This window comes from Vulpes lagopus, chromosome 1, assembly GCF_018345385.1.
Source record: "Vulpes lagopus strain Blue_001 chromosome 1, ASM1834538v1, whole genome shotgun sequence".
Taxonomy (NCBI): Eukaryota; Metazoa; Chordata; class Mammalia; order Carnivora; family Canidae; genus Vulpes; species Vulpes lagopus.
This window is the reverse complement of record NC_054824.1, coordinates 56682978-56695405: the sequence shown is the minus strand read 5'-3', so window position 1 is coordinate 56695405 and position 12428 is coordinate 56682978.

Genomic DNA, 12428 nt, shown 5'->3' with positions numbered 1-12428 from the left:
AAGTCATGAGAAATAACAAATCATTTCTATTTCAAGTTAAATCATATTCAAGGACAAAAAAGGCTAGCATCACTCTATACATATTTTCTCTTGGTAATCAGTAATCTAATCTGATTGTTTTAGCTTTATTATCAGCCATGAGATTTTGATAGAGCTAATGATACTGTGTTTTGAATGACAAAGTTTAAGATCTTCTACTGTATGTTTTGTCCAGTTATTGATTTAGGAATAGAGCAATAGAAGAGTAAACCAATTAGCTCATCTTATCCCAGGAGCTATTGTTCCAGTTACGGACATAAGACTCCTCATTCAGTCTTTTCCTGTTATATAGCTGGATATGCTGGGGAACAGACTATCATTATTGTTCTTACTTATTATGAATCAAGAAACATACATTCCTTGGGATTTCTGATCATTATCTTTGCTTCCAAAGGGAAACCACCAGTAGAATAAGCCAAAATTAAGGGAGAAGAGAAGAGAGAGAGACAAACCAGCTTTTGATAATACCACTAAGCTACCAGATAGCATCTTGTCTGAAGCTTTACATGGTATATATATTTACATGAACTTGAAACTTGACTTTTGTGTTAGGCACTTGAATACAATAACCTACTATTTGCATCTAAAGCAATCAAATTAATGGAAGAACCAAAATTTTTCCTTCAGGGTCAGCAAATATTAATTCTGTGTAGTTAAAATATAAATCTATTATTCACACAAAAAATAGGTAGTATTCTTATCAGGTTACCCCGAGCATAGTACATAAATTTAGCAAGATTATTGGGATTACCAAGTATTCATCAAATCAAAAAAGTACCAAATAATGACACATAGTTTTGGTTATTGCTCTCTAAAAGTTAAGAGATATTTATTTTGTATTTAAAATATATGCTATAATTTGAATGTTAATACAAGAAAGTTTAAAGTTTTCATGACCTCTGATTCTACTTGTCACTTGAAAAGAACAATAGTAACAAATAAGAATAATAAGTGAATATAAAAGTAATTTTAGGCATAAGCCAAAAGATAAAACAGTGCCTTCAAATTCTAAGGGGCTATACAGCACAGAGTAGAGAAAGTCACAAGATACATGAAGTTCTTGTTCTAAATAAGATTTATGCTTCCAGGGCAGCAATATCCAGCACAGTCACTTAGGAAATGAACCACAAGAACAAAAAACTTCTGGATTTTGTGGTTGCAGTTCACTTTTTCTGATCCACCTAGAGTATTCTCACCCAACTGGAGTTAGAATAGGCAACTAGATAAATCATCTAAGAACTAGAGTTCCTGAGTAGTGAAGAGGCAAATATAAGTTTACCCATCCATGTAAACCCATTTCTGGTAACAAAGCCTAAATAGCTCCCAGTGTCTGTTGGATATCAAACTTATATCATCATAACTAAATTATGTCATCTCTTCAAAAATGGATCATTGATCATTTTCATGTACACTGCACTTTTATATTTTTATACACGAAATGAAAAAAAATAAATTTAGCAGTAAATGGAATGAAGATTCCCTTGATAATTAATTATACACAACTGATTTTAAAAATCATTGCAAATGATTACAAATATGTAGTTGAGGTGATATCTTAGATATTCTCAAAAAGGAAAGAAAAATTCATTATGTAAATTGGCCCAATGAGCAATGTATCAGATGTTGGAAAAATCAGGAAGATCTCTAACTCCCTTTGTCCGTCTCCTTTATACGGAATTGCTGAATTTATTCTTTTTACTGATTTTTACTTGTTCTCTGCCATAAACTCCTGCAAAAGTCTGAAAAGAAGGCAGGTTTAGAGGTGTGTAACCATGGTTGTGAATTGTGTTAAGCGGTGATGAAGAAACCGCTCCCTAGTTCTACCTCTGATTCTAATTATCTTATGAAAAGAGAAATTGTAGCATTTGAGACATTTCAGTCCTTTACTACATTTTTAACATGTGGAAAGTATATTCACATTGATTAACCTTAGCATTATTTTGAAAATGCAATTTGAAAAATATCAAATTCTTGAACTCTTTTCTGTATTGTGAATTGATAAAATTCTTGATATTATTTTACATGGGTTAGGAGACTGGAAGAAAAGGACTTGATAGAGGAAATTAACCATGTAAATACTTTTACCCAGTTTCTGTTGGAGAGTCCACACTATGATGTCAGAAAAAAAAATTGTAGGAAGACATTTATTCACATAACAAATATTTAATTTTTACTGTTTACTAGGTTCTATGCTACACATTGACGATGAAATACTAATATGTGGCCTTCAGCTTTGAAAGGCTTATTATCTAGAATAAGACAAGTATGTATTAGGAACCAAGTTAGATACATTGATAAGAATTCTGGGGTGGGGAGGAAAGTTTTTATTGAAAAGCTGTCTCCTAGCTGAGTCTTAAAAGACTAGTAGGCATTTTCCAGGTGTATGGAGGTAGAAGAGAGTCAGAGGTTGAGGAAAGGTCATTCCTAGATGAGAGTGTGAGGGGATGATACCTACTTAAAAGTCAAAGACACACTATATAAGCTCACGTGATATTGGCAGTGCTTTACACACAACTGAGAAACAGAACCCAGCTACACATGTTATCCTACTAACAATTCTATATTAAGTTAGAGGAATCATTAATTTTAGTTAATTCTGTCATCAAGTTAGTCTATAATCGGTAGCTGTTGTCATACAAATGGAAGAAAGAATTTAGAAAGATATGTAATGTGAATATTGAAGAAATTCAAGACAGAGTTCTGGAAGCACCAGTTGTCATAAAAAGAGGTGAACTAGAAGCTACAGAGAATAGTTTAAAAGGAAGGGATTGATGAAATGTCAAATGCTGCAGAAAAGTTGAATAAAATAGGGTGACGGAGCAACCTTTGGCCATTAAAGAATCATTGGCGTAGTACTTATCTATAACCACCTAAAGAGTAAATGGAAGATGGAGAAGTGGAACAATTGGTGATATTTCTCTCAAAACTCAGATTTTACACCAAAGAGAAATATAAACTATGGTAGGTCTTTTTTTGTTTTCATTTTTCTTGGTTTCCTCATCACCTTATATATGGGAAAGAATGAAGAACGGACAGAAAAAGAAATAGAAGAAAGAATAGCACTCCCAGATTGCTCCAAAGAAAAATGAGAGGTCATTTTAAAGACACAGATGTTGAAAAATCAACCTTGAGCAGAAGTAGATATAGGTTTCTCTAACACTGCAAAAGGACATAGCGGTAGTGCAGATGACTTCTGGTATGATGAATGGATGTTCTTAGTATTGATGTTCTCCATGAAATAGATGGTGGAATCCTCTGTTGAGAGAAGGAAGGATATCTGTGCAGGCATGAGGAAGGTGAGCTTTGGTGCACTAGACGTGGAAGGGAGAAATGGTCAGACAAGTAGAAAGACTGATGAACAAGAATGTGTATTTTGCATAGATGGGAGACTGAGAATGAAAGAAAAAAAGATTCAGAATCATAAGGCAAATGTGGAATGGAATTTGGACTCTGCATGTTAGCTGCACCTGCTGCAAATTAGTAGTATTTGAGTTTGAATGTTCACAACAAAAATGAAAAGTAGTATCTATTTTGCCATCTATATATGATTTGGATGATTGATACATATATATATATATATATATATATATATATATAGTTACATAAAAGTAGGCTATAAATCAAATTTATGATTAGTTTTCAGACAAATTAAATCTCTGTAAAATTAAAAGTAAATGATAGATATGTTGATTAGATAAATAAGAAAATACCTGAAGAAGTATTATGATGGCACTAAATTCATATCTTTCAATAGTAACTCTGAATGTGAATGGACTTAGTGATCCCATCAAAAGGTGCAGGGTTTCAGACTGGTTAAAAAAGCAAGACCCATCTATTTGCTGTCTACAAGAGACTCATTTTAGACCTAAGGACACCTCCAGCCTGAAAATGAAAGGTTGGAGAAACCATTTACCATCCAAATGGTCCTCAAAAGAAAGCAGGGGAAGCAATCCTCATATCAGATAAATTAAAGTTTATCCCAAAGACTGTAGTAAGAGATGAAGAGGGACACGATATCATACTTAAAGGATCTATCCAACCACAGGACCTAACAATCATGAACATTTATGCCATTAATGTGGGAGCTGCCAAGTATATCAATCAATTAATAACCAAAGTAAAAAGGTACTTCAATAATAATACACTAATACTGGGAGATTTCAACACAACATTTTCTGCAAATGACAGATTTTCTAAGCACAACATCTCCAAAGAAACAAGAGCTTTAAATGATACACTGGACCAGATAGATTTCACAGATATTTACAGAACTTTACATCCAAATGCAACTGAATACACATTTTTCTCAAGTGCACATGGAACCTTCTCCAGAATAGACCACACACTGGGTCACAAATCAGGTCTTAACCGATACCAAAAGATTGGAATTCTCCCCTGCATATTTTCAGACCACAATGCTTTGAAACTTGAACTGAATCATAAGAAGAAATTTGAAGAAATTTAAACATGTGGAAGTTAAGACCATCCTGCTAAAAGATGAAAGGGTCAACCAGGAAATTAGAGAAGAATGAAAAAGTTTCATGGAAACTAATGAGAATGAAGATACAACCGTTCAAAATCTTTGGGATACAGCAAAAGTAGTCTGGAGAGGGAAATACATTGCAATACAAGCATCCCTCAAAAAATTGGAAAAAAAACTAAAATACACAAGCTAACCTCACACCTAAAGGAACTGGAGAAAGGACAGCAAATAAAACCCAAACCCCAAAGAAGAAGAGAGTTAATAAAGATTTGAGCAGGGCAGCAAGGGAGGCTCAGCGGTTTAGCGCTGCCTTCAACCCAGGTCCTGATCCTGGAGACCCGGGATTGAGTCCCATGTCAGGCTCCCTGCATGGAGCCCACTTCTTCCTCTGCCTGTGTCTCTGCCTCTTTCTCTCTCTCCTTCTCACTCTATCTCTCATGAATAAACAAATACAATTAAACAACAACAACAAAAAAGATTTGAGCAGAACTCAATGAAATAGAGTCAAAAGAACTGTAGAACAGATCCACAAAACCAGCAGTTGGTTCTTTGAAAGAATTAATAAGATAGATAAACCATTAGTCAGCCTTAATAAGAACAAAAGAGAAAGAATCTAGTTAATAAAATCATGAATGAAAAAGGAGAGATCACAACCAATACCAAGGAAATACAAACGATTTTAAAAACATATTATGAGGGATCCCTGGGTGGCGCAGCGGTTTGGCACCTGCCTTTGGCCCAGGGCGCGATCCTGGAGACCCAGGATCGAATCCCACGTCGGGCTCCCGGTGCATGGAGCCTGCTTCTCCCTCTGCCTGTGTCTCTGCCTCTCTCTCTCTCTCTCTCTCTGTGACTATCATAAATAAATAAATAAATAAATAAATAAATAAATAAATAAATAAATATTAAAAAAAACATATTAAGAACAGCTATACAACAATAAATTAGACAATCTAGAAGAAATGGACACATGTCTGGAAAACCACAAACTACCAAAACTAGAACAGGAAGAAACAGAAAACCTGAACAGGCCAAAATCCAGGGAGGAAATTGAAGCAGTAATCCAAAGCCTCCCAAAACACAAAAAAGTCCAGGGCCAAATGGCTTCCCTGGGGAATTCCATCAAATGTTTAAAGAAGAAACCGTACCTATTCTACTAAAGCTGTTTGGAAAGATAGAAAGAGATGGAGTACTTCCAAACTCGTTCTATGAGGCCAGCATCACCTTAATTCCAAAACCAGACAAAGACCCCACCAAAAAGGAGAATTATAGACCAATATCCCTGATGAACATGGATGCAAAAATTCTCAACAAGATACTAGCCAATAGGATCCAAGAGTATATTAAGAAGATTATTCACCATGACCAAGTGAGATTTATGCCTGGGATGCAAGGCTGGTTCAACACTCGTAAAGCCATCAACATGATAGATCATATCAAAAGAAAAAACAAGAACCATATGATCTTCTCAATAGATGCAGAGAAAGCATTGGACAAAATACAGCATCGATTCCTAATCAAAACTCTTCAGAATGTAGGGATAGAGGGAACATTCCTCAGAATCTTAAAAGCCATCTATGAGAAGCCCACAGCAAATATCATTCTCAATGGGGAAGCACTGGGAGCCTTTCCTCTAAGATCAGGAACACAACAGGGATGGCCATTCTCACCACTGCCATTCAACTTAGTACTAGAAGTCCTAGCCTCAGCAATCAGACAACAAAAAGAAATAAAAGGCATTCAAATTGGCAAAGAAGAAGTCAAACTCTCCCTCTTCACAGATGACATGATACTGTACTTAGAAAACCCAAAAGACTCCACCCCAGGATTGCTAGAACTCATGCAGCAATTTGGCAGTGTGGCAGGATACCAAATCAATGCCCAGAAATCAGTGTCATTTCTATACACTAACAATGAGCCTGAAGAAAGAGAAATTAAGGAGTCAATCCCATTTACAATTGCACCCAAAAGCATAAGATACTTAGGAATGAACCTAACTAAAGAAGTAAAGGATTTATACCCTAAAAACTACAGAACACTTCTGAAAGGAATTGAGGAAGACACAAAAACATGGGAAAATATTCCATGCTCATGGATTGGAAGAATTCATATTGTGAAAATGTCAGTACTACCCAAGGCAGTTTACACATTCAGTGCAATCCCTATCAAAATACCATGAACTTTCTTCAGACAGTCGGAACAAATCATCTTAAGATTTGTGTGGAATCAGAAAAGACCCCGAATACCCAGGGGAATATTAAAAAAGAAAACCATAGCTGGGGCATCACAATGCCAGATTTCAGGTTGTACTACAAAGCTGTGATCATCAAAACAGTGTGGTACTGGCACAAAAACAGACACATAGATCAATGGAACAGAATAGAGAATCCAGAAATGGGCCCTCAACTCTATGGCCAACTAATATTTGACAAAGCAGGAAAGACTATCCATTGGAAAAAGGACAGTCTCTTCAATAAATGGTGCTGGGAAAATTGGATAGCCATGTGCAGAAGAATGAAACTAGACCCTTCTCTCATACCATACACAAAGATAAACTCAAAACGGATGAAATGTCTAAATGTGAGACAAGATTCCATCAAAATCCTAGAGGAGAACACAGGAAACACCCTTTTTGAACTTGGCCACAGCAACGTCTTGCAAGATACATCTATGAAGGCAAGGGAAACAAAGCAAAAATGAATTTGGGGACTTAATCAAGATAAAAAGCTCCTGCTCAGCAAAAGATACAGTCAACAAAACTAAAAGACAACCTACAGGATGGGAGAAGATATTTGCAAATGACATATTATATAAAGGGCTAGTATCCAAGATCTACAAAGAACTTATTAAACTCAACAGCAAAGAAGCAATCCTATCATGAAATGGGCAAAAGACTTGAACAGAAATTTCACAGATGAAGACATACACATGGCCAACAAGCACATGAGAAAATGATCCACATCACTTGCCATCAGGGAAATACAAATCAAAACCACAATGAGATACCACCTCACACCAAAGAGAATGGTGAAAATTAACAAGACAGGAAACAACTAATTTTGGAGAGGATGTGGAGAAAGGGGAAACCTCCTGCACTGTTGGTGGGAATGTGAAATGGTGCAGCCACTCTGGAAAACTGTGTGGAGGTTCCTCAAAGAGTTAAAAATATAGCTACCCTATGACTGAGCAATTGCACTACTGGGGATTCAACCGAAAGATACAGATGCAGTGAAAGGGCAGGACACCTGCACCCCGATGTTTATAGCAGCAATGTCCTCAATAGCCAAACCATGGAAGGAGCCTAGGTCTCATAGAAATTTGGAAAAAGAAGCTGTGGTCTATATATACAATGGAATATTACCCAGTCATCAGAAATGACAAATACTCACCATTTGGTTCAATGTGGATGAAACTGGAGGCTATTATGCTGAGTGAAGCAAGTCAATCAGAGAAGGACAAACATTATATGGTCGCATTCATATGGGGAATATAAATAATAATGAAAGGGAATAAAGGGAAAGGAGAGAAAATCAGTTGGAAATATCAGTGAGGGAGACAGAACATGAGAGACTCCTAACTCTGGGAAACAAACAAGGGGTAGTGGAAAGGGAGGTGGGTGGGGGGTTGGGGTGACTGGGTGACGGGCACTGAGGGGGGCACTTGATGGGATGAGCACTGGGTGTTATGCTATATGTTGGCAAATTGAACTCCAATAAAAATATGCAAAAAAGAAAAGAAAATATGCTTAGATAAAACTGTAATTTGGAGAGTAAATGTTAACTTGTATAAGTGTAATTTGTGATTTCACTTATTTCACCACCTTTATGAAATAGGACTACATTTCATAGAATAAGCTGTATGTAAGTGCTAGCATGTCAAATTCATCTTAATTTACTAAGTATGATAAAAGAATGTTCTATAAAAATATTTTTTTGCAAAGGCTAAAACTGTAAATAAATACAATGTAAACTTAATCTGTTTATAGACTTGCTGTCACTTCAAGGTTCTTAGGGATGCCATATGGGCTGGTTTATTGCTTACATGAAGTTTACAAATATGAACGAATAAATTTTTGGAGTTTCTGCTAAGTCAAATTAAGTTGGATGCAATGTCAAGCAAACAGCACATATCATTATTTCACAAAGGAAATAAGGATTTATTATCACTGAGGAAACAAATTCCCAAATTACATTTTACTGGATGCACAAAAATGCTTACATCCACTGTACTTCAAATCTGTCATTTATTTGAAGAGTCATGCTTTTTTACTACAGTAAATAATCATTTCCCAGTTACTGTGTTTACTAATATGCTTACTGGTTTTATTTATCCTATTTAATGTTCACTAACAAATAAAACAATGATCCATTGTTCTTTCCTAAAATAAAGTTCTGAGATGGAGAATAAGGTAGTTATTACAGGAATAACTTTAGTTTCTATAATAATGAACTATTCAAGACAAGTCAGTTAGTGTTTTTAAACAAAATTTAATTTGTGCTCAGGAAAAAAAGGATGGCCCTCAAGTGATGTGGAGCATGCTTTAAAAATTTTGCTTATCCCAAGTATATGTCTTTTGAAAGCCAGGGAACAAACACAAATCAGTAACTCATTATATATAAACTAAGGAATGTTTTCATTAAACTATAAAAAAAAATTCTAGAAAAATATATAATGTTAGGTAGATAACACATCAAAATGTAGATATATGAACTGTAGATAACTTTAATAGTGGAATTTCCTCTATACTTCTTCTAGTATATGAGGACCTTCTGATTGACCTTTATATATTAACATGTTTTGATATAATATCCTCACCATTTTTTAAAAAAGATTTTATTTATTCATGAGAGACAGAGAGAGACAGAGACATTGCAGAGAAAGAAGCAGTCTCTCTGAGGCTCCATGCAGGGAGCCCCATGTGGGACTTAATACTGGGACTCCAGGATCACGCCCTAGACGGAAGGCAGGTGCTCAAGTGCTGAACCACCCAGGTGTCCCATCCTCACCATTTTTATTGAGCAATATTTTCTCTTTCTATATCAAAGTCACTCAGTACTACTTAGGTTGGGGGGAGCTTGGACTCCCAGCTATTCCTATGCCAGCTATAGAAAATAATCATAGAAAAAATCAGGCTCTGTAATTCTGGTTTCTAAGATACTTTCTTTAGAGGCTCCTGGGTGGCTCAGTTGGTTAAGTGTCTAACTCTTGTTTTTGGCTCAGGGGATGGTCTCAGGACTGTGAGATTGAGCTTCCATTTGGCTCATGCAGTAGGGTGTCTGCTTTAGATTCTCTCCCTCTCCTCCTGTTCTCTCTCTCTCTCTCTAAAGTAAATAAATCATTTAAAAAGATACTCTATAATAATCCAATGAAAGGAGATTCTACCTTTAAGATGTTCTTTACGGATGAACATCAGAGTCCTTGATGAACTTGTATGAGAAAATATTTCCTCCTTCTCTCCTCTAAGTCAACTAATACTCCAGGTTGAATCTGATATTCTTGTTATGATTCTGATTTAACATTAGGATAAATTAATTGACTGGAAATTTCTTGATCACTTCAAATTATTTTTCAATTGTTCATAGGCTATTGTTTAAATCATTTTTCAAATATTACAAAAATTCTAATTAATGACCTTTCTAGATCAGTTTCTGAATCAAATAATCATTTGCCTTATAAATATGCATTATAATTAACAATGGTTATTTATAGATAATAAACTTCACATGTTCTCCTTTATGTTATTATTGTTCAAGGACTATGAAAGGTTAGACCAGCCTGATGGTTTTAGTTCTGTTACTCGGTGTATGACTTCATGTAAGTTCCTGGTTTTATAAGCTCTTCAGGAAAAGAGAATTGTTGTATTGGAATATTTTATAAAGATAGGAAAGATGGAATTTTCAGCATTTTAGGCTTGACTATATTTTTCATTTAGGGAAAAGAACTGAGAAACAAATCATGGAATCTTCCTGATTCTTCTTAATTAGTTCTATGAAATGTGAGGCTGACAATTAGTACTTCCATTGTTCTACAAAATGTGTGGAAGAATATAATTGTATTTTTACTCTATGGGTGAGAGGAAGGAGGAAACCAATGTTACAATAGCACTAAGATGGTAAATGGGCTGTTCATAACTATGTTGTTGATCCTTATCTTTAATCTTATAACTTATCTAAGGTCTAGAGATTTAAGTTCATAACTTTTAGATGTAATGGGTGGAAGATGTGGGCTCTTCTGAACTTATACTACCATAGTGTAACTGGAATTATTCATATTACTCATATTTTTGAAGAAAAAAAAAAGGTTGTAAATCAATTACCTAAAATTCAAACTTTAAATCTAGGTAAAGGAGAGGAAATTAAGTTCAAAGCAACAAGAAATAACAATAATAGCACAAATTAAAAATACAGCAAAACCTAGATATTTGAAAAAATCAAAATCTATAAACCACTAGTTATAGTGATCAAGAAAACCAAGGGAAATTATAAATTGCCAATTTCAGAAATAGCCATCTATATCTATATATCTATATCTATCTATATATTCCAGACACTTATTAAAAGGAAAATGAGGGGTGTGGGTGGTCCATTTGGTTGAGGCTCAACTCTTGGTTTTGGCTCAGATCATGATGTCAGGGTTGTGAAATGGAGCCCTGCATTGGGCTCCCCAATCAGTGGAGAGTCTACTTGAGATTTGCTTTCTCCCCCTACCCCTCCTCTTACTTGCTCATGTTCTCTCTCTCTCTCTCTCTCTCTCTCTCAAATAAATCTTTAAAAAAATGAAAATGAGTTATTTAAAAAAATACATAACAAATTTAATAATATATAGAATAGAAAAAATTCTGAGAGACACCAAAATGTTTATTCAAATAGATGGCTTAAATAGTACATCTTTTCCATAACAGAATTTGTAGTTACACACTTCCCCACAAAGAAATATTCAGATCAAGAAGGCTTTGTAGACAAATTCTGCCGAATGTACAAGAATGGAATAAAACCATTTCAATATGCACACTTACTGAAAAGAAAACAGGGAAGAATATTTTGCAATTTATATTACAAGGCACCCCAAACGAGATAAAACTATTATCAACAGAGAAAACCAAAAAACTATATCCTTCCTCATGAACACAGTTGTAAAAACCCTCAACTAAGTATTAGTAACTTGAATTCAGCAATATTTAAAAAGGGTAATACAACATGACCAAGGGTTATTTAGAATGTAAAATTAGCACAACATGTGCCAATCAGTAAATTAATTTACCATATCACAGACCAGAAAAAAAAAGCCTAATAGATACAGAAAAAAAAAGTATTTTACAAAATTAACATCTATGCATGATAAAAAAAAAAAACTTTCATAAACAAGAATAAAGGGAAACTTCAATGTGATTTAAAGTGTTTACCAAAAAAACAACAGCTAATATCATACTTGTGTAGAATTGAATGTTTTCACCCTAAAATGAAGCAAGGATGTCAACTCCCAAGTTCTATTCAGGGATTTAGGGGAGATTTAGCAAGTGTGAATAAGGCAAATAAAAATATTGGTTTGAGAGGATGAAATTTTAAATATTTAATAAATTTAAAATAAAAATTTAATATAAATTTTTATTTATTTTATTTTTTTAAGATTTTACTTATGAGAGAGAGAGAGAGAGAGAGAGAGGCAGAGACACAGGCAGAGGAAGAAGCAGGCTCCACACACGGAGCTCGACGGGGGACTCGATCCCCGATCTCGAGGATCACACCCCGGGCTACAGGCGGCGCTAAACCGCTGCGCCACCGGGGCTGCCCTAAAATAAATTTTTAAAATAAAAAATGTAAATATTGTTTTGAAAGGAAGAAATAAAACTAGCTTAATTTATAGAAAACATGGGTATCTATATAGAAAATACCAAAGAATTTATTAA